The following is a 21,893-nucleotide window of genomic DNA, read 5'->3' on the forward strand; positions in this document are numbered from 1 at the left end:
GAAGCTTCCTGGGGAGGATATGTTTCCTCATCTTTTCTAGAGTTTGGGAGCTACCTGAACCCTTTCCTTGCATCACTCCAACTGCTTGCAGCTGGTACCATATCTCCTACTTCTGTAGTGATAGCTCCATCTCATTAGGACACTTGATTACTCAGTAAGTGATCTGAATAAATCTAGGACCACCTCTCCATTTAAAATTCTTAATCTCACCTGCAAATTCCTCCTTTCAAATTAGGTAACATATTCACAGACTCTAGAGCTGGGATATAGCTATCACAACAGGCCACTGTTAAACCTACTAAGGTAGGTGAATACAACATACTTTTAAAAAAAATAGAATTGATGAAAGCAAAAGTAGTAAAATATATTACAGGGTTTATGATATATGTAACATTAAATTGCATATAATAGCACAAAGAATGGAAGAGGGAGAAACAGAAGTATACCTTTGCAAGGCTTTTAAATCATACATATAGCATATAATATATGTATGAATGCTGTGATTAAATACATATATTATAAACCCTGGCACAGTCACCAAATTAAATAATTACAGCTAATTAGACAACTGTGGATATAAAATCATTTCAAATAATCAAGAAGTAGAGGAATCTGAGATAGGACAAATAAAGATTAAAGAGCAAAAATTGTGTATTTATATCTATATTAATTATTGCATTAAATGTGAATAGTCTAATACTTCAATCAAAATGCAGATTGTCAGATGGGGTTAAAAGAAAGCAAAACTCAACAACATACTGTCTCTAAAAACAACCCACTCTAAATATAAAGACATAGGTAAAAAAAAATAGGAGAATGGAAAAAAGCTATTCCATATAAACACTAGGCAAAAGTGATTTTTTAAATATAGACAATGTAGACTTCTGTACAAAGAAGTTTTGACATGTTTAGGAGACATTCAAAATGATAAAGGGTTAAGTTTATCATAAAGATATAATTCTAAAGGTGTATTGCCTAGTAGAGTTTAAAAATCATAGACCTGCTCAACAGAAACAAAATGAAAAATCCAGTCAAGAAATGGGCAGAAGAACTCAAAAGACATTTCTCCAAAGAGGAAATGCAAATGGCCAACAGGCATATGGAAAAATGTTCAACATCCCTCATCATCAGGGAAATGCACATTAAAACCATGCTGAGATACCACCGTACACCAGTAAGAATGGCACATATCAAAAAAACAAGCAACAGCAAATGTTGGCGAGGAAGTGGTGAAAAAGGAAATCTCCTACATTGCTGGTGGGAGTGCAAACTGGTCCAACCACTGTGGAAAGCTGTCTGGAGTTTCCACAGTCTACTAAAAATGGAGCTATCATATGACCCGGCAATTCCACTCCTAGGGATCTACCCAAAGGACACAAAAACACTGATTCAAAAGAGCACCTGTACACCTGTGTTTATTGCAGCACTATTTACAATAGGTAAAACCTGGAAACAACCCAAAATGCCCAAAAATAGATGACTGGATCAAGAAGATGTGGTATATATACACAATGGAATATTATTCAGCAATCAAAAAAGATAAACTCATGTCACTTGCAGCAGCATGGATGGAGCTAGAAGGAATTATGCTCAGTGAAATAAGCCAGAAGGAAAAAGAAAAATATCAGATGGTTTCACTTATAGCAGGAATATAGGGGAACCAAATGAGACATCAGTGTAAAAAAAATAACAGTACAAAACACAACAAAGCAAAAACAGACAATTATAAATCAGAGACATACTGCAGGGGAGGAGGAGGGAGAGGGATCAGATGGAGGGAGGGAGGAGCACAGGGGACTGTGGTGATGCTGCATGGGTGCCTTGGGGAAGGAAATTCTATGGGAACTCAATCTAAGCGGGTGGGGGGAAGCAAATATTGTTTAAAAAAATTTAAAAATTATAAATGTTAAAAAATAATAAAAATAAAATATCAAAAAAAATCATAAACCTAAATCACAGAATCTAAGATTCATAGACCTGAAAAGAGAAATGGATAAATGCAAAATTAGGCTCCATACTCCCCTCTCAGTAATAGATACAACAGCTAAACAAAAATATATAGAAAACTTGAACATTATAGACTAACTGAACCTAGGACTTATTGAATATTCAAACAACAGCAGGACAAACCTTATGTACATTTGAAGCACAGACACCAAATTAAAGAATTATAGCTAATAAGACAATTGTGGAGATAAAATCATTTAAAATAATCAAAAGAGAAGAATCTGAAATAGGGCAAATAAAAAGCAAAGAGCAAAAAATGTGTATTTGCATCTAATCATAATAATTATTGCAAAGATAAACTTTACTTTGACTATAATAAAAATCTCAAAAAATTTAAAATAATTGAAATAATATAAAGTACATTCTCTGACCACAAACGGTTAGAAGTAAAATGTATCTAAAAAAAAAAAAAAAAGGAAATATTATGAAATTAAAAACACACTTCTAAATAATTCAAGTCAAACAATTAGTCACAAAAGAAATCTGCAAATTTCTTAACTGAATGAAAATGGAACACAGCAGACCAAGACGTGTGCAATGCAAGTAAAGTAATGCTTTGAGAGAAATATATAGCAATATATTTATATTATAAATATATTAGAAAAGCCAGGTCTCAAATTGTTAAACTATACTTTTACCTTTAAAATATCAGGAAAAAAAAAGAAATGTAGTAAACATAACAGCAGGACAAAAATGAAACAAATTTTAAAATAAAAACACCATAAAAATTAAAACCAAAATTTTGTTCTTTAATACAATTAATAAAAGTAATACATTTCTAAGAAAAAGATGAACATATAAAGGACAATATAAGATTTTATGACAACTTTATGCCAATAAATTTTATAATTAGGATGATATGGAGATAATTCTCAAAAGATAGATTATCAAAGCTCCCTCAAAAAGATCATATAATTTAGTTGTATCTACTAACTAGATACAACTAAAGGAGGGTCCGAAGGAGGGTCCCACATGGCGCGCAGACCTCTCCTGCCACCCGCTGCTCCCCTCAGCAGTGTACTTCGGTCCTTCTGCCTGCTCTGCTCCCCGCTCTGGCTCTGGTGAATTCTCTCACCCTCCCGCGCTTCTGACTGTACCCAGTGCTTGTATAAATAAATAAATAAATAAATCTTAAAAAAAAAAATGAAATCATAATTCTTCCCGCAAAGAAAACTCTAGACTTCATTGGAAAATGTAACAAGATGGAATACCACTTATTTTATAGAAAATAACACTCTCCAACTCGTTTTATAAAGCCAGCATGATCCTCAAACCAAAGATATCACAAGAAAAATAAAGACCAAAATCCATTCATCATGAACAAAGATGTAAAAATCTTTAACAAAATTATAGCAAATCAAAACCAGCAACATACAAAAAGGATACTTTTTAACAAATTATAGTTTATTCCAGGAATGCCAGGTTTGTTCAAGAGTCAAAACTCAATCAATGTACATTACATTAACAACCCAAAAGAAGCACATTATATGATTATCTTAATTAATGCAGAAAGCCTTTGACAACATTTGACATTCAAAATATCTGTGTATTTAAGGAGTGGAAGAGGACTTCCTGGTAAAGGTATTAGGAAATACCTACAACTAACTTTGTAGTAAATGATGAAAGACTGACAGCTTTCCCCCTGAGATCAGAGCACTTTTACTTATGTTGTATGAAGATTCTAACCAGGGTTTTTTGCTTTACTAATTACAATAAAAGCAAAAGGCACAGAGATGGAAATAAAGAATAGTATCTTTACTTGCAGGCAACATGATCACCTACAAAGAAATTCCTAATGCATTTTAAAGAAGCTAATGGAATTAATAAGTGAATTTAACAAGGTCATAGATAAAAGGTCAAGATACAAAATTCAATTTTTTTTTATATTGATTACTGATAGCTCTCAATTCCCATTCCTCCTTCTTCCCTCATACCTGGGAAGTCGATAAGAACATCCATGACATTCCTACTCTTGCTGTCAGTGGGGAAGTTCAAGTCATGCATATTAAACTCACAAAGTAAACTTTACTTTGGTTCCATTCCCAACCGTAATAAAACCGTAATAAAAACCAGAAACACTCAATGTTCCCTTCACTTCAAGCAATCCTGGAATGGTCTGCAAGCCTGCCTTGCTCTTCCCAGGAAGACCCATTATTTGAATAATCGACCTTTTTATAGCCTCTTGGTACATGTGTGGTTTTATCAGTGTCAACATTCAAACAAATTCTGGCTGGCAGTGGGGCTGATTGTCCCACTTCTGTGGGACAATCACGAGACATAACAGTATCACGTACAAAAGCATCAGGAAATATGAAATAATTAGGAGTAAATTTAACAAAATAAGTATAAGACATATATACTGAAAAGTACAAAACATTGTTGATAGAAACTGAAGATGAGCTAAATAAAAACACTATGTATAGGGAGACCTAATATTGTTATGATGTCAGTACTCCTTACGTTGATTTATAGGTCTGCAGAATTTGAGAAGCTGTCTTCAAAGTGAATATGGCGACAAAAAAACATAGAAAAAGTTGTAGCACAGTCATACAAATAAACCCAAAACAGCAGTGAAAATGAAGGAACAACAACATGGATGAATCCTATACATATATTCAAAATATAAAAAGTAAACTACAGAATAGTATGCTCTGAATTAGAACTCTATGTATAATGCTAAAATATGGAATTTGTGTATGTACCCAACATCAAAACTCCAAAACATACGAAGAAAACGATGGCAGATTGGACGGGGAAAATAGACAGCTCTATAATAACAAAGAGTTTAATATTCAGATTTCAATAATGGATAAAATAACCAGGCAGAATATCAATAAGGAAGTAGACTTGAATTTAACACTGTAAAACAATTTGACTTAATATACATATACAAAAATCCACCCAACAGCAGCAGAACGCACATTTTTCTCAAGTGCACATGGAGCATTCTCTAAGACAGACCATATGTTAGGCCACAAAACCATTCTCAATGCATTTTATAAGGTTGAAATCAAAGATTCCAAAGTATCTTACAAAGTATCTTTTCTGATCAAAGTAAAATGAAACTAGAAATCAATAATAGAAATTAAACTGGAAAATTCACAAATAAGTGGAAATTAAACAACACACTCTTAACAAATGTGTCAAAAAGAAATTGCAAGGGAAATTAGAAAAATACCTCAGAAAAATGATTATAAAACCAAAACAACAAAATATGGGAAGCAGTAAAAGCGGTGCTGAGAGGGAAATTTATGGTTGCAAATGCATTCATTAAAAAAATATCAAATAGCCTAGCTCTACATTTTAAGCAAAAGAAAAAGAGCAACCTAAATCCAAAACTAGCTGAAGGAAGGAAATAATAAAGATTTGAGATAAAGAACAGAAAAACAACAGATAAAATCAAACTAAAAGTTGGGTCTTCAAAATAAATTTACAAACCTTTAGGCAGGTGACTAACAAAAAAGAGATAAGACACAAATTAGCAGAAATCAGAAATGAAAGTGTACATCTACTGATTTTACAGAAATAAAAAGGATTTTAAGAGAATGCTGTGAACAACTGCACATCAACAAATTGGATGACCTACATGAAATGGTAAAATTTCCAGAAACACACCATCTACCAAAACTGAATCAAGAAAAAATAGGAAATATGAATAAATCTATAACTAGTAAGAAGATAGAATCGGTTATCAAAAAACATGCAACAAAGAAAAATCCTGAATAAGATGGCATCACTCACGATTTCTATCAAAACTTTAAAGAATTAACATCAATACTTCTCAAAATCTTCTTAAAAGGAGGAAAAGCTTCCCAACTTTTTATTGGAAGCCAGCTAACCACATATCAAGCCAATTATAAGAAAACTATAGACCAGTATTTTTTGTGAATATTGATGCAAAAAATCTCAATAAAATATATGAAAACTGAATTCATCAGCATATTGAAAAACATTATATACCATGATCATGTGGAATTTATTTTGGGAATGCAAGAATGGTTCAACATTTAAAAATCAATCAATACAGGGCCTCCCCGGTGGCACAGCGGTTGAGCGCTGGGTTGCGAGGCTGCCCGCGGCCTCTGCAGCGCCAGTTCGATCCCCGGCTGCTCCCCGGCCACCGGAGGAGGGTCACACATGGCGCGCAGACCTCTCCTGCCGCCTGCTGCTCCCCTCAGCAGTGTACTTCAGTCCTTCTGCCTGCTCTGCTCCCCGCTCTGGCTCTGGTGAATTCTCTCACCCTCCCGCGCTTCTGACTGTGCCCAGTGCTTGTATAAATAAATAAATAAATAAATAAATAAATAAATAAATAAATAAATCTTTTAAAAAAAAAATCAATCAATACAATACACCACATTAATAGAATGAAGGACTACACATCACATAATCATCTCAATTGATGTAGAAAAACATTTGATAAAATTCAACATTCTGTTATGATCATAACACTCAATAAACCAGGAATAGAAGAAAGCTTCCTGGACACAATAAAGACCACAATTAAAAATCCCTCAACAGGAAATGGAGGCATCACATTCCCAGACTTCAAACTATACTACAAAGCCATAATCATCAAAACTGCATGGTATTGGAACAAGAACAGACACTCAGACCAATGGAATCGAATAGAAAATCCAGAAATAAACCCACAGATTTATGGTCAACTAATCTTTGACAAAGGAGCAAAGACTATGCATTGGAGCAAAGAGAGTTTGTTCAATAAATGGTGCTGGGAAAACTGGGTCGCTACATGCAAAAGAATGAAGCTTGACCACTACCTCACACCATACACAAAAATCAACTCAAAATGGATTAAAGAACTAGACATAAGACCTGAAACCATAAAATACATAGAAGGAAATATAGGTGAAACACTATGTGATATTCTCATCAAAGACATCTTTACAGACACATCACCCAAAGCAGTGATAGTGAAGGCAAAGATAAACAGCTGGGACTATATCAAATTAAAGAGCTTCTGCACAGCAAAAGAGACAATAACCAAAACAAAGAGAAACCCCACCGACTGGGAGAACATTTTTGCATACAACACTAATGATAAAGGACTGATCACAAAAATCTGCAAAGAGCTGATAAGACTCAACAACAACAAAGAAAATAATCCAGTCAAAAAATGGGCAGAAGAGCTAAAAAGAAACTTCGCTGAAGAGGAAATGCAAATGGCCAATAGGCATATGAAAAAATGTTCAACATCACTTGTAATCAGGGAAATGCAAATCAAAACTACCCTGAGATACCATCTTACACCAGTGAGAATGGCACATATTAAAAAAACTAGCAACAACAAATGTTGGCGAGGTTGTGGAGAAAAAGGAACTCTTCTGCACTGTTGGTGGGAGTGCAAACTGGTCCAACCACTATGGAGAGCTGTGTGGAGATTTCTGGACCTACTAAACATAGAGCTTCCATATGATCCAACAATTCCACTCCTAGGTATTTACCCAAAGGACAAAGAAACATCAATTCCAAAGAGCACCTGCACCGCTATGTTCATAGCAGCACTGTTTACAATAGCTAAGCTTTGGAAACAACCAAATGCCCAAAAACAGATGACTGGATCAAGAAGATGTGGTACATATACACCATGGAATATTACTCAGCATTCAAAAAAGATAAACACATGCAATTTGCAGCAACATGGATGGCGCTGGAAGGGATCATGCTCAGCGAAATAAGCCAGAAAGAAAAAGAAAAATACCGGATGGTCTCACTCATAGCAGGAATCTAGAAAACTTAAATAAGGGACCAGGAAAAAATAAGTAACTATAAGTAAGTGAAAATCAAAATCAACAAAAAACTATGAACCAGAGACACTCTATGGGGGCGGGAGGGGAAGGATTGGGGTCAACAAAAGGGGGTTGCAATTGTATGGGGAATATAAAAATAAAATTTATTATTAAAAAAATTAAAGAAGATTGAAATAAAAAAAAAATCCCTCAACAAACATCATACTCAAATAACATGATGAAGAGATGAAATCTTCCCCTAAAATCAGGAACATGATGAGAATTACCTACTTTTGCTACTCCTATTTAACATAATACTGGAAGTTCTAGCCAGAGCAACTAGGCAAGGAAAGGAAATAACAGGCATCAAAATTTTAAATAAACAAAAGTATCTTTATAAATTATATGATCATTGTAGATGATATGATATTTTATTTAGAAGACCATAAAGATTACACACACACACACACACACACACAGTTGACTTGATAACCAAAAGCATATGCAACAAAATAAATCACAAAATCAACACTCAAATATCAGTTGCATTTCACTGCAAAGGAAATTAAGTAATTAATTCCATTTATAATATTATCAAAAAAGAATAAAGTATCGATACTTAGGAATAAATTCCAACAAGGAGTTGAAGAACTTGACACTAAACACTATAACACATTGCTGAAATAAATGAAAGAATATACAAGGAAATGGAAAGTGATCCCATATTCATGGATTGGAAGACTTAATATTGTTAAAATGACAATACTACTCAAAACTACAGATTCAATGCAATTCCTATCAAAATCCCAATGGTGTTTTTTGCAGAAATATTAAAATAACTAAAATCATATGGAATCTCATATGACTCCAAATAACCAAAACAATCTGAAAAAGAACAACATGATAGGACTTAACATTCCTGATTTCAAACCTTACTAAAAAACTGCAGTAATTAAAGCAGTGTGGTGGCGACATACTGGCAGACATAAAAACCGATGGAAAAACAGAGATCCCAGTAGCTACGCTCACATAGATGGTCATTTGATTTTGACAAGGGTGCCCAGACTGTTACAGGGCAATCCCAATGTGAAATGGGTTGGCCTGACTGTGGGTTCTCACCTGTGCGCTTAAAAGGGACTTAAAATGAGGGCCTCCCCGGTGGCGCAGTGGTTGAATGCTGGGCTGCGAAGCTGGCGAGGGTCCCACATGGCACACATACCTCTCCTGCCTCCCGCTGCTCCCCTCAGCAGTGTGCTTGTCAATCTGCCTGTCTGTTCCCCACTCTGGCTCTGGTGAATTCTCTCACCCTCCCGCGCTTCTGGCTGTATCCAGTGCTTGTATAAAAAAATGAATAAATCTTAAAAAAAAAAAAAAAGAGCAACACATATTTAAAAAAAAAAGGGACTTAAAATGAGACTCAACTGCAGGCACACACAAAAAGGCTAATAAAGGGTTTATTTACACAAAGGGGAAATGAAGAAATGAATAACTCAGAGAGAAAAAGAGCGGTAAATTGGTGAATGTTACCTACCAGCTCCACTGAGCTGGAACCCCAATAGCAAGCTGAAAGCCAGCAAAAAACCAAGGACCCCTGAGGCCTACATGCCTGGTTATATATGAAGCCTGGCTGCTTAACTCCACCCTCAGTTCCCAGCGATCCTCCCTTTAGTGGTGATGACATGGGATTTATAGCCCTTGGTGCATTGGATCTCTTTAGTCTGGGGTGGGCGTGGAGTCTATAAAACCTGTGCTTGTGGGCCTCCCCTGGTGGCACACAGGTTGAACGCTGGGCTGCGAGGCTGCCCGTGGCCTCTGCAGCGCCAGTTCGCTCCCCGGCCACTGGCGAGGGTCCAACCAAAAAACAAACAAACAAACAAACAAACAAACCTGTGCTTGTGGGGTTTGTTCAGGACATCCTCTCCCCCGAGACTATTCATTAGGGAAAGGACAGTTGTAAAACAAATGATGCTAGGGAAACGATATCCTCATGAAACAACAAGAATGGAATCTTTATCTTAAATTATACATTAAAATAGGTAAGAGACCTGCCTAAATGTAAAAACTACAAAACCTTTAGATGAAAACATAGGGGAAATTTTTCATGAGATTGGATTTGGCAGTGATGATAAAAACCAAAAGCATATGCAATGAAAGTATACATAAATTGGACTTTTTCAAAACCAAAATTTTTGTGCATTAGAAGGACCCGACCAAGAAAGTGAAACGACAAACCACAGAATGGAAGTATCTGCAAATCGCATATCTGATAAAAGAGTAATATCCAGAATATAGAAAGACCAGGATCCTATTACTTGACTGTAACCAAAAACAAATTCAAAATGGACAAGGATTGGAAAAGACCTTTTTCCAAAGATATACAACTGACTAATGAACATGTGAAAAGATACTCAATATCATTAATGCAAATCAAAAACACAAGGAGACAGACATCCCATTAGAATGGCTTTCGTAAAAAGAATAGAAAATGACGTGTTTCCAAGGATATGGAGAAATTGGAACCTTTATGCCCTGTTAGTGGGAATGTAAAAATGGTAAAATGGTACAGATGCTGTGGAAAATAGTTTGGCAGCCTCAAACAGTTAAACATAGAATTACCATATGACCCATCATATAATGCCACCTCTAGGCATATACCCCAAAAGAATTGAACACAGGGACTCAAGCATGCCAAGTATTGCACACCAGTAACTTGCAAGTTATTGTGGCAGCATTACTTACAATAGCAAAAAGGCAGAGATAACACACATGCCCATCAAGTAAATGGATAAAGAAAATGTGCTGTATATAGTGGAATAGCACTAAGCCTTAAAAAGAAATGAGATTCTGACACAGGTTACAGCACAGATGAACCTTGAAAATACTATGCTAAGTGAAGTAACCCAGACACACGAGGACAATTACTGTAAGATTCCTCCTAAATTCCACAATTTAGGAGGTAAATTCATAGAAACCAAAAGCTAATTAGAGGTTACCAGGCACGAGGGGAGAGAAAATAGGGAGTTATTATTTAATGTGGACAAACTTCTGTTTGGGGTGATGGAAAGTTTTGGAAATGGATAGTGATGATGGCTGTGCAACACAGTAAATGTATTTAATGCCACTGAATTGTCAATTTACAAATCCTTAAAATGGTAAGTCTGATGTGTATAATTTACCACAATTAAAAAAATCAAATTTGTGCAACTGGATGATCACATGCAATACATTCTGGATATTAAGTGATTCGACCTATGAGTGAGTCAAGTATAAAGAAATTCAGAAGGGATGTCACCTCTGAGTAGGGAGGTAAATAAAACCCAGGAATTTTCACTGGCACTTGCCATGTGTTCATTTGTAACCTAGGTGACAGGCACATGTACGGTGGTTGTATAGTTTTATAGAAGTTGAAGATAACTGATGATAATTAAAGAGGATTATGAGACAACATGGGCAACTTCACCAGGAGGCACTGGGCCTACTGTGAAGTGAATTCAGATCCCTTCATGGAGTAGAGCAGGCCATTTACTCTCCTTGCCCCTCAAACCCCTATCACTGTTTTTCCTCCAACAACCGCTCTAGTATACCCAATGTGGAGAGGACCTGTAATTGTTCTCAAAGCTCTGGACCTGGCCTTGAAGGAGAGACAGCTCTCTCTCATCTTTAGGCAGGAGAGGTCTGGGCAGGGGTGGACTAAGCTGGGATTTTCTGTCTGACCCTGATGAGAGGCAACTCTCTTGGGCTACTCTGCCTCCCCCCACCCTCCGTCGACCCCCAATACACACACATACTCCTTTGTGCCAACCCCCAGTCTAGGATTTGCTGAATTAGAAACAGGAGAGCCCAGGGAGGGTTTGTCCGCTCTCACTCCCCCTTTTCAAGGACACGTGAGGCCCAGCTCTCCATCCCACACCATGGCAAGGCTGGGTAGGATTCTCTTTTCTCCTTGGGCAATCCTGGTGTCTAGGTCCTCGGGCAATATTTCCCTATTCCTGAGACCTTCCTGAGGAACTGCTCCCCCTACCCTTGAAAAAGGGGCTTGGGGCTGGGCTGAGTAGGGAAGTGATTCGGGTTCCTGTTTCTCAGGGGCTCACAGTGTCAGAATGTGGCAGGACCTGCATGCAAGGTATGTTGGGAATACAAGCAGAGGAAAAAAGGGCTCAAGGAGGAGTTCGCTCCCTCAAAGGGCGCTCCTATGGGACAGCGACTCCTAACCCCCAGCTCAGTGCCTTTTCAGGTGCCCAGATAGGGTGTGTGGATAGATGGCTGAGTAGGAGTCACAGGGAAACAGCCCATCCCATTTCCTGGGCTGTCTGGGCAAGAGAGGAGTTCCCTGACATATGCAGTGTGAGAAATGAGGGGAGGTGTGGGTGGGAATCACAGAGAGACAGGATAGTATGTGTTTTCATTTGAGTGTTGTCACACAGGGGCATCCTACAATGGGTGTGGGGCTGAAGTGGATGGGGTGGCATCCAAGGCTTCCTTCTGACTTGGGAGGCTGTACCTCTGACCCACTCCTTTCCTAGGGCCAACCTTGGCTGGGCCCAAGCTCTGAGCAGGAGAGGAAGGGGTTCAGTAACTCACTGTGCATAGGGGAGAGGAGAATGCCACCTGTTCTGCCTCCCAGCCAAGGGGAGAAGACCCTTAGGTCACACTTCCTGGGTCATGGGGCAGCCCCACCCAGCCACACCTTCCATCCAGTTGGCCAGCATCAGCTATGCCAGCCTTGGAACTGAGCACTTGGGCCCTGTGTCACCTTCATCTAGGAAGCTTTGGTCAATTCAGACCCCCACCAATGCCAGGGATTGACAGAGCGGATGGGTCAAGTAGAAAGAAGATGTCAACAAGGGCTAACAAAGTAGGGGGCCCTACCATACTGTGTATTGCTAGTGGCTTTCATCACCATAGTTCTTTGAAGTAATAAATAATTCTCATTTAAGATTCTAAAATCAGTAGGTGAAGATTGGTATTGGAAAATTTGCCAAGCTTTGTGGTCAGAATTTCTTGAATGACAAGACAGATTTCCATGTAATTTTGAGCTTGTGACCAATTGCACAAGTTTGATGATTTTGGTGGAGTCAAATTGCGAAAGAATTGTGACCAGAATAACATGCATATGCACCATTTCAGGACTGCCTCCAGAGTTGCACAACTGGAGAAGTACTAAAGCTTTTGAAATGATTTTGAACAGGCTTCTTCACCATATCTTTGCATGAACAGGCATGTGGTCATGTGTCTCAGCATGTGTATTACTGCCTCTTTAGCTTTTGGTCAGTGCAATGTTCTGGGCTAGGGTGAGATTCTTTGGTCACTGAAGTCTGGCTTTCATAGTCACCCAAGAAGAGGTAACACAACTCTGGGGAGGAGCTGAGACATCTCAGCCAGGGCCTACATGAGAAACGATGCCCAAGACCTGCTTCACTCTTTGAGTAGCTCAGGCTGGAGCATGGCCATTGGCAAATAATGACTCTACTTTGGGCATAGCTGGGAATTCCCGCATGTAAACCATTCCAGAAGGTAATGGGTTTATCAGGATTTTAAAGGTATAGATAGCCCTCTGTCTCAGCAATCCCACTGCTAGGAATTTAGCCAACAGAGAGCGCTGCATAACTATGAATAAAACAGCACAGATGCCTGTCCCCAAGTTGTTTATGCTGGTAAAAAGAATAAAAACCAAGAGGGGTGCTCAGTTAAAAAAAAAATGGGCCTATCCACATGAAGGACCCTATTAACTTGTGTAGAGCAATCATAGCCTTATCACCTTAGACAAGGCCTGATGAACAAGCACAAAGTTCAGCCACTCTTGAGCATCAAGGCCCTTGGTACCCCAAAACTATACTATCACCACTAGCTACTTAGCCTTCATAATTGTCACTATGCCCCTGGGCCACGGTGGTGACAATGATCCTGAGAAAAAACAGCAGAAAGCGTGACAGAGGCCACAGCCATCCTCACCTGTCTGTGGGTTGCTCTCAGTAGAGGACTAGGAGCACATTACCTGCTTCTGACCTGGTCTTCTAGTCCCAGCTTTGACCTGTGATCCCTGTAAGAACTCTGACAAAGTTTTCAACATTTTCACTACATATTTGTGTGCGTAATATGAACAATGCCCTGCAGCTGCTTTTGTCTGATCACTCTGTTAAGCCACAGAACCAAACTGACTCATAATCACCGTAAAAATAAGGGGGGCGGCTACCCCTGGGTTATTACATTTACTCTTCCAAGGACCTGGGTAAGAGTCTTGCTACCACCATCTGTCCTCAGTCAAAGAGAGAGGTCAAGTGCCTCAAAAGGTCAAGTGCCTACTCCATTTCAAGTTGGAGGCAGGGACATACCCTACCACAGGCCCAACTTACATAGTCAGGCCACATGAGCCAGAGTCATGCTCAGCATGTGCAGAGGGTACAAAGCACCAGGCATGCACACCAGGGCTGCGGAGAGTGAGAAGGTAGTACAGGCTCAGCCACTTTCCTGCAGCCTCACAAAGCCTTCCCAATGGCGTAACCACACCTATTGCCCCCAGCTGCTGAGCCTGACTGGAAGCTGGCACTCTGTAATGTTGGCTGGCTACACACCTACAGGGGATGGACCTGCACATGGCCTGCAGCTCCCATACCTGTGCAGTCTGCAATATAGGCAATGAACTTGTCCATCTTTGCCAGGTGGTAGTCATTGGGTATATAAGTCAAAATTCACTGTCAGTACATTTCACTATGTGTATGCTATAGTTCAATTTTTGGAAAAATTTATAGAGAAGGCATTTTCTTCAAAAGCCAAGTTTTCTTTCCTATGGGTGGTATACAATAAACAAATGAACCAGAAATTCTCTTCTTTTGAAGTAGGTTATCATTTGCTGTTACAGAAATGACTCTTGGGTTGTCCCAGCAGTGCCCACTTGCCCCAAAACCTCTTGATGCAGCCACTGACGAGGGGTGGAGGGGACATGGGACAGGACAGAGGCTAGTCAGGACACATCTCAGACTATGAAGAAAGTCTAACTCTGACACCACACCAAAGGCCAGGATTTTGTTCCCAGCTCTGGGTTTCCTGTTGGCAACATGGGTGTCTCTGACGTCCGCCATGGTTTGGAAGTGAGTCTGCTCTCCCTCCTCCTCTCTGCTGCCCCAACAGCACCCCTTGGCCCCATGGGACTGTGTACCCTACAGGTCAGGCACCTGCCCTCTGTACACAGTCCCTGGTGGTCTACCCCCCCTTTCTAAGGCAGTCTCCACCAAAAGCAGAATGCAAGGTGGGAAAACCTAGCATCCAAACAACCTGGAGCGTTTGGGTTTCCCTGCCATTTCTTTCCCTCACAGGCATGGCTATGGGTTAAATTTGAGCAGGTGGCACACATATGAGGGGTGTTGAGGGGGCAGGTGCAATAGTGAGGTCACTGCTGGGGGGCAGATGCAGAGGGGGTGATAATCTATTCTCCCAAGGCCCCTCTAAGAATCAATCACCTGATGAATGGATGGGGATGTAGGAGCATCCCAGATTGCCCCTGAAAAAGAAGGGTTCCCCTACAGACATAAGTCCCCCTGTACTCATGGGCTGTACCATGGTTTCCATCCTCCCAGTGAAATTGGGGACATGGGGAACATCGACCTCCAGTGGGTACTGCTATATCAGAGCTGAAACCCAAGGAAGGCAGACAAAGACCCTGATGCTTTGGCTCCTATGCAGTAATGATGCAACACCAGAAAGAGGGCTTGCTCTTCCCTCTCTATGGGGTACTGAAGGTCCTTTTGGGGCTGGACAGAGTGAGGGGCTCAGAGGCCACAAGAAAATTAGCAACTTAGAGGCCACAGGTTACCAAAATTTCACTTGGCAGGGTCTGTTCATAGAGTTGCAACCACGTTTGTCTATTTACAGTCAGCATTGCAGGGAGCTCAGGGCTCCCAGAGTCAGGCGAGCAGCAGACACTCAATAAGTGCATGTTACGTGACTAGTATATGAAAATACGTTGCTCACTTCAGAAGAGAAGCAAGACATGGAAACTGAGGCACAGATGGGTGATAACTTATCTATAAAAGGCAGAGCTTGCAATGAAGAATCTGCCACTCTCAACAACCCTTGGACACCCATCTGGATGAGGTGCCATCATTTCTGCCTGGGGCCCTCTGCTACCATGAACCACCTCTGCACAATACTTCACAGTCTGAGCCCCACATCACACTGGGTGACCTCAAAATGAAGGGGAGCCCAGAACCAGTAGTGTCTTCTTGGGCCTCACCCAAGTAACTTCATACACAGGTGACAAAACAACTCCTTCAAGTTGAGACAGGGGTCAGAGGAGGAGAGCACAACTCTTGACTATGAAAGGCAGAACTTTTTGAACCAGGAAGTTCAAGCCTGAATCTGCCCACACTTTTAGATCCACCTACAAATTCAGAGGAAATTGAAAGGTCAGAGGAACATGTGAAAGGACACCCAAGGACACCATCAACAGTATATAGGTGAGGGGGATTCCAGATACTTCGTCAGTAACAAATCAAGTGAAAAAGGCAGTGAGAGGTGGGGGAAATCTGTCGATCATGAGAGAATAACATGTGGGTCTTATTTAGATCCCGGGAATTTGACTGGATATGTAAGGGTTTTATGAAATCACTTTTCGTCAGATGTGATAACAGTTAAGTTTTTTTAAGTGGTTCTTTCAGAAGAACATTCTGAAAAATTGACAGAAAAGCATGAAACTTAGGATTTGGTTAAAAGATAACCTGGTGTGGGGGGTGCAGATAAAACAGCCAGACACTGCCGGAGTTGTGTGGTGAGAATAAGGGTTTTGTTGTTCTTTGTCTTAAATCTCTAACATCCCTACTAAAAGAAAGAGTTGGGGCGAACTGAGTTTGGAGTTGTCCCAGGTAGAGAGGCAGGTCTTGTCTGAGGGATTTCAAAGCATTCCACAGAAGTGCAATGTGTTCTGCAAATGCTTATTGCCATCTTTCAAGTATACTTTTAACCAGTTTTTCAAATCTCAATTAAAACTTACCCACCTCACACACTGATGTGACAGGATTCAGCGTAATTTGTGACCAGGACTAGCCCACACTGCTCGTGATTGTCTGTGAATGATAAGATCAGAATCGAAAGTCAGAATTGAGAAACTTTTACAGCAACTTGACACAGCAACTTTTTGTCTGTTGAGATAAACCCTCATGAGATAAGAGTTTAAATTATATGTATCTTCCTCTTCATTATCTCAATTTTCATCTTTTTTTCCATTGGCCTACAAGAGATTAAAAAAAAAAAGACCCTTCACCACAGAGTATCTGAGGAGCATGGTTATATAATGAACATGAATCCCTGAGAGACCTAAGCCCACCTGCTGGAGTGGTCTGCCAGAGACCCCAGGTCAAAGCTTCCCTATCCACTATCTGGGCAGCAACTCCAGCACTTTCTGTAAACACATTGACTGAGAGTAGCTATACTGCAAAGCTGACTCTAGTCCATGTTCACTCAAGCCCTACAGAGGCCAGCCAGCAAGGCCCAGGAAGAGGTGTTGAACACCTGCCCTGTTAAGGGAACATCATCAGCTCTGAGGCGACCAGGCTACCAGATTACACCCCACAGTGCTTGCGGGGAAGGGGGGTGGGTAGTATGCATGTTTCCTTTAAGCCACCTCTCAGTGGTAAGATAGCATTATAATTAGCCAGCCTTTCCAACTTCTGGATTCCTTTCACTGCAGCAGGTCTTAAGACAACAAGGTGAACAGCTTAAAAAACTCCCATGACTTCCTGTATCAGCTGCAAATGACTATCACTAAAGACAGAAACCAGCACCCAGGGAGTTTCAGGAGTGTGTTTACATACATAACTCTGTTATATGATATGCAAAAAATAAAGCATAAATATGAATGTATAAGGCAAGTCACAGTGACATGCAACATTGCCTGTTTCTGTTTCATATATTGGGGTTCCAGGTTCAAGATTCACTACTTTAAAAAAGAAGTAAAAGGAGGTAGTGGTCAGGTCCCTCGGTGGCAGCCCCGACCCTGTCCCTGCTCACAAATCAACAACTCTGGCAGATGGGTACAGAGTTGCCCATTTTATAGGTTTGTTCACTGGGCAGAAGCAAATAGGAGCTGAAAACACACTTCGAGGAATTAAAAGTGGAAAGCCAAGAGCGTGTAATTTTATCAAGTTCAAAGCATGATGCGGGTTCCATCCTCACATCACCTCACTCATCCTGTCACCTCCTTTAAGTGTGGCTAGTGAAGCTACAACTATGACGAATATTAGAGTTACTGATAACAGATTATCTAAAGTATATCAATGAAAAGTAGATCACCACCCTACTATCTGTGCCCAGCACAGTGTATACTGCTCTACCCCGTGAGCTCTCCAGTAACCCTCCCCACAGCCCTGAGGCCAACACCATCACCCCCTGTACAGGTGAGCTTTCAGAGAACACAGTCCCTGCCTCTTGGCATTCTAGACTTTGAGGCCCCAAGGTGACAACACATGGAATCAATACAAGTACACACAGGTTGTGCTTCATGGTTTTATTCTAGGAACTGGCAGAAGCACTAGCAACATGGAGTTAATGCTATAGCCACATCTATGGACTTTCCTGGGCCAGCCTCTCCTCATTGGAGCAGAAAAATGCCTACAGTTTTGTGGCGCTACTGGGAACAGTATGGTATAAGCCCTCTGAATGGGGCTTTAGGGTCCCTAGCTCAAAGCAGGCATTACGATGGACTCTGTGAAGCTCAACCAGTTGGAGCAGAATGTGGAGGGGAAGGAGAGGGTGGAGTACAGAGGGCAGGGGTGCTCCCAATGGCCCCCTCTCCCAGCTAGGGCAGGCCGCAGTGCCCTGGGAAGCAGCCAGAAACAAAACGGCTTTTGCTCTTCATGAGACAATGAGTCCACTGTTGACTGGCTGGGGCCTTGATTAATATTTGCAAAAGGAATGAAGTGGAAAATTCCACCTGTGTGGGTGGAGACTGGGCCTGGGACATGTCAACAACCCCAGTGGCCTTGTTCTTTCAGGGATGGATCAGTGGAGAAACAAAGGTCTGACTGATAAAAGTGATAGAACCTGAGGGTGTTATTGAACTTGGGTACAAAGGAATTTCCTTATTTGGCTCATAGATATCTATTTGCTTTTTTATTGTCCTGCGTCCCTGCCTCTAAATTTGCACAGCACCTTTAAATCCTTCAACTTTCTTCAGTCTCCCAAAACAGCCTTTAGACAAGGAAGCCGTGCCAGGATAATAGGACTGATGTCAGCTCCATATTATGGACAGAGAAACTTGAGACCCCCAAGAGACCAAGAGCCTCACCCAAGGCCAGCAGCTGGCAAATGAGTCAGGTAATCTGGAACCCTGGCACCTCAGCCCCCACTAGTAACACAGAGCTTATTCCAGGGGCTTGAGGTCAGGGAACATGAGTACAGGCCTTCCAAGCTCCAGTACCTGAGGAGGAAGAGAGGAAGCCCCAACCAGCTTTCCTGGATGGGCAGGCTTGGGGCCAGGCTTGGAGAAAGGTATGCATTCATGCATTCATTCATTCGTTCAAGCATTCAATTAGTGCTTGCTGAACATCGGTACGCCTTGTGGCGGCTCCTTTGGGAACCCAGACCTGGCACAATCAGTGACTGAAGGGGGAAGGTGAGAGCATCTCCAAAGGTCGCTTCCCTCACAGACTAATCTCACCACATTTATCACTGCCATTATCCCATCTCTTCCCTCCAGTTTTATAGAAAAGAAGACCCTGCCTCCAGTTTATAAAGCCACACGATCACTGGGCTTAGGCACTCGAACATACGGTGTCCCTTCTAGCAGGCAACCTTGGAGTCTGCATACCTACCTCCTCAACAAGCAGGGAGGGACACTTTTGGGAGACCCCTCCCCCAGACAAATAGCCCCAGAAGACAGACAGGTGCATCTTGTCCACCCACAGAGCACACCAGCTGTGGCTAATCTCTCAGCTCCCATCCTCTGTAGTGCTGTCTACAGAGCTGACTGGGGCATTATGCCCAACCCTGAAACCCCAGGGAACCAGGGCCAAGGCAGAGTCCTCTCTGCGCCCACACCCCCAACTGTGAACCCAGGGGAGGGGGAACTCATTCAGCCCAAGTCCCAACTCAACACCCAGCACCCCCTGCCCAGGTTCCCTCTTCCACTCCTCCTAGCCACATGCTCACATGTGGTGCCCTCCACATCACTCTCACTTCACCCTTCCTCTTTTTTTTTTTTAAGCTTTATTTATTTATAGAAGAGCTGGGGGACAGGCCAGAGGCGCAGGAGAGTGAGAGGATTCACCAAAGACAGTGGAGAGCAGAACAGGCAGATGACCGAAAGCACTGCTGAGAGTACCAGCGGGTGAGACAGGAGAGGTCTGCGGCGCCCTGTGGGTATCTCCCTGGCAGGTTGGGACTCAAACCTGCGCTGCAGAGGCTGCAGACAGCGTCACAGCGCTGAGCTCAACCCACTGCGCCACTGGGGAAGCCCCAACCTTCCTCTCTTCCACCTTTCCTAGAGAGAGCACCTCCTCAGACCTTCTTAAAACAAAACCACCTCCACTCCCATCTCTGAACCTACTTCCTCCCATGCCCATCTTGCCTCCACTTGTCAAGGCCACCCCAATTGCTATGCGCTTAAACCAGGGACCTGCCCCACTTAACCCCTGGCACTGCTCCCTCATTCCTCAGTTTTTCTGATGTAGTCTCTCCCAGCCCTCACATCCCCAAAACTCTCCTCCCCTAGGTCCAATCCTCTTTCCCTCTCCATGCCCCCTAAAGATGTCTGACTCATAAGTCCTATCTCCAGGCCTAACCTCTGCATTTCTGATTGTTCCAGTGCCCTCACATGTCATAGTTCCAAGCTCCCACACAGGGTCTGTTTGGTGCACAGCTAATAAGCCAGGAAGCTACCCCATGGGGCCAGCAGGCCCATGGCAGGGATTCAGCCATTGATAGAGTGAATAAAATGCATCATGTTCAGCAACTGCCTCTTTTTTGGTCTTGGATGGGCTGGCCCCCACTGCCCTTTTCTGTCACACAAATGCCCTGTCTAAATCTGAAAGCTGGCTACTACCTAAACTCATTGCTTGGCACCATGGGACAAAGTCCATGATCCTGAGCTGGCAGACCAGGCTGTTTCCATCTGCACTTCTGCTGGGGGTGGGGGCGGCACATGCGTCCTTGATCATGCTCTCACTGCACTCATCCTCAGTCCAAGAGCACCCATCAGCCACCGCCCGTGTGTGGTTCACCTTTGTACCCAAGAAGTGGCACCCTGTGGATGTTTGTTGAAAAGAAAGACAACTATTAGAGTCAAATTATTTCGCTGGTCACAGGGCTAAAAGCAATTCAGAGCTGCTGAGAAGGGGCCTGGCCCACAGCAGGGGTGAATTAATTTCAGCTGAGCAGCAGTCCTTGATGAGAAACCAGACCAAGCCTCTGAAAATATCACCTGCAACCCCTTATGTACGCATGCCAGAGCCCCCAGCTGACCTTGGGGCTGGGCGGTGCTCCATGCAGGCCCAAATCTGACCCTGCAAGTGGGGCAGGCCTGACACAGAAGGATCTCAGAAGAAACAGTCACTTGAAGAAGTACAACGTCTCACCAGCTGACAACTCCATTTATAAGCCCCTCATCGCTCTCATGGCCTTGGTCTTCTCTTCCTTAGAATGGAGCTAACTTGGCCTAGGAGTTTAAGTGGCCAGCTCACCCCAACTTTTTTCTTTGCAAACACAAAGTGTTTGCAGAGTTCCAAACTCTGTACTCCACTGCCCAACTAATTTTTATTAACCTTCCCCAAAACCACTGTGTCTCAACAAATGGCCCCAGAGAGGGCTTATTAAATGCAGATCCCAGACCTTCTCCTTGACATGAGGGGTCTGGTCCTAATCTCCCACGGTAAACTCAGAATTTGCCTCTCAGGCATCTCTGAAAAGTCCTGCACCCAGTGAAACTTAAGAACCTCAGCTCCAAACTTACACACTGAAGGCTTTCACTGGGCCTCAAGTGTTAGTTAAACCTCATTTTACAGAAATACGCATTTGCCAGGGAAACCTGGTGGATGGCGGAGATTTCCACTCTTCTAACAACACATACTTTTTGCGAAAAACTCTCCCAAGAGCTCAGGGAGACTTCTGCAGCTCGCGTCCCACCCCTTTTGTTTCCGGGGCTTCGGCGGT

General features: G+C 42.0%; 1 protein-coding gene across 1 annotated transcript in view; it reads right to left on the bottom strand.

Annotated features, from left to right (window-relative positions):
* CHDH (choline dehydrogenase) overlaps positions 1-21,893 on the bottom strand; it is a 36,940-nt gene that overhangs the window by 14,759 nt on the left and 288 nt on the right. Inside the window, exon 2 of the mRNA XM_037530681.2 lies at positions 16,745-16,813. The gene's annotated coding sequence lies outside the window, so the exon portion shown is untranslated. The remainder of the gene's footprint in view (positions 1-16,744; positions 16,814-21,893) is intronic.

Source organism: Talpa occidentalis, unplaced genomic scaffold (genome assembly GCF_014898055.3).
Source record: "Talpa occidentalis isolate TD23 unplaced genomic scaffold, MPIMG_talOcc4v2.1 talOcc4.10, whole genome shotgun sequence".
Taxonomy (NCBI): Eukaryota; Metazoa; Chordata; class Mammalia; order Eulipotyphla; family Talpidae; genus Talpa; species Talpa occidentalis.